Raw genomic sequence first — 2,500 nt, 5'->3', positions numbered from 1 at the left:
ATATATATATGTATATATATATGTATATATAGTCTCTACTTTCATCTGTTTCACAACTGTTACTACAGAAGACACTGTATTCGCTTCAATAAACACACATATACAGAATAACCAACATATGTGTGTAAGCATTATGGTGCATGCAAATTAATTATTGAGTTTGTTTCAGGGAAACTAAGCCAACAATTCTCTCTGAATACTTTGGACTATATTCATAAGATCCATTAGAATGTATTTGATGGCTCAATGAATGTTTACTTTAACCAGTCTACAGTAAGCTGGGAGAACTCAGCACGAAATCTGTAATAAGATAGAGATAAGTAATTAGGAAGCTATTGTGCATTTATTCATAGTACATGTTTCATAGCAAAGTTAAGCCTATCGCATGGAACACAACAATGTTACATATATGAAGCAATATCGTGATTTAACTATTGTTCATTTTTCTTCTTCTTCTTTGGTTTTATTTGTTGGTGCTTTGTGATATTTTCAATTACCTTTTCTCTTATATCTCTTTGATTCTTTAATTGAGCTTCAGCATCTGTTTTTGGAGCAGCTGTTTACATGTTACTCGCAAATATTGAAGTGGTTTTGTGGTGAGTTATGTTTTTTTAGATGTTAAACATGGATAATATTGTTGTGTTGCAAATGAAAAGAAAAAACAATATGACTCAGAATTTTCCTGTTTGTTCCTCTATTTTTCAAAGTTGTCAAGGACATATTCTAAAAACATTAGATAAGTGTGCAAGTTAATAACAAATACTCTATTTGTTTCATATAATGATATATTGGAAAAAAGATAACATTAAAATTATTTAATTTTATTTGAAAAGAGACAGAATCTTTTAACAAATCTCACAATATTTTTTTATTTATTATGTTCCAATGGAAATTCTGCTTAAAGCAATGTTAGAATGTAATAGAAAATTTAGTAAAAAACCTGACTGAAAATATAAAATAGAAATATTTTGATGATATTATTTAATAGAAGAGTAATCTTTGTCTTTAATTTTTAACTTTGGATAAAATTGGTTACATGCATCATTCAATTTACATATTAATTTGGTGTTTAGTTAATATTCACCAACTGTAAAAATAAAATTAATTCTAACTTTAATGATAGAAAAACAAAAGCAAATACATACACATATACATATATACACACATACATATATGTGTGTGTGTGTACGTGTGTGTGTGTGTGTATGTATGTGTATGTATGTATATATGTATATATATGTATAGATATATATATATAATATATATATATATACATACATACATACATTATATATATATATATATATATATATATATATATATATGTATGTATGTATGTATATATACATATATACACATATACATATATACATATATATGAATACATATATATGTGGGTGGGTGTGTTTAAATCATTCTGAAAGAGCATTGTTAGAAATAATAAAAAAACTGAATATATATATATAATATATATATATATATATATATGTATATATATATATATGTATATATATATTGTATATATATAAAGGAATTATACTGTTTAAGTGAACTAAACACAAAGAGTAGGGAATCAATATTTTTCTCTTAATATTGAACATTGATTAAAATCATGGCACAATATCCTATATTTTCTGGACTCTGAAACCATCAAATTTCTTCGAAGCAAAGAATAGAACTTTTTCATGACATATGAAGTGCCTCTTTCTGAATTTCAACTATTTTCACTTCTTTGTTAGTTGATTATAGAATTCTTTTTTCTTTCTTTCTGATGAGGAGGAGAGGGAGGAAAAGTGGGGTATATTCTCTTCCCTTTAATTTTCATTTAAATTTCAGTAAAATTAAAAATAGATAAATATTATTTGTCAAAATTTTCAGAAAGAATACATAAACTCCAAAGTTTATGAAAAAAATAGGAAATAATTTACATAATGTGCATCAGTATGTGTATAAGTGTGTGCATGCATATATTATATATATATATATATATATATATATATATATATATATATATATATATATATATAATATATATATATATATACATACAAATATGTATATATACTCATACATACACACACACACTGATATGTATTTGTACACACATTCACACCATATATATAATATATATATATATATATATATATATATATATATACACACACATATATATATGTATATATAGATAGATATATGTATGATTACATATATATATTATATAGATGTACAAATACATGTATATATTTATATACACAAACACGCACACATACATATACATATGTATGTATATATATATAATGTATATATATATATACATATATACATATATATATATATATATGTGTGTATATATACATGTATATATATACTTGTGTATATACATATATGTATATATATAAATTTATATATATATATATATACATATACATATACATACACACCCATATACATATATCATAAATTAGGTAAGAGGAAATGCATAACACCAAGTGTGTGCTTA

At 23.3% G+C, this 2,500-nt stretch overlaps 1 protein-coding gene across 3 annotated transcripts in view; it reads left to right on the top strand.

The window, feature by feature from the left end:
• Positions 1-2,417: 2,417 nt before the first annotated feature.
• LOC115218741 (protocadherin gamma-C4) overlaps positions 2,418-2,500 on the top strand; it is a 454,793-nt gene continuing 454,710 nt past the window's right edge. For 2 of the 3 annotated variants that reach the window (XM_036508594.1, XM_029788643.2), the window contains exon 1: positions 2,418-2,500. This exon is cut by the window's right edge and continues 428 nt beyond it. The gene's annotated coding sequence lies outside the window, so the exon portion shown is untranslated. The other variant, XM_036508599.1, reaches the window with a different exon arrangement.

Source organism: Octopus sinensis, linkage group LG14, assembly GCF_006345805.1.
Source record: "Octopus sinensis linkage group LG14, ASM634580v1, whole genome shotgun sequence".
Classification (NCBI taxonomy): domain Eukaryota; kingdom Metazoa; phylum Mollusca; class Cephalopoda; order Octopoda; family Octopodidae; genus Octopus; species Octopus sinensis.
The sequence above is the reverse complement of the archived record's forward strand: the minus strand, read 5'-3'. Positions and strand labels throughout refer to the sequence as shown.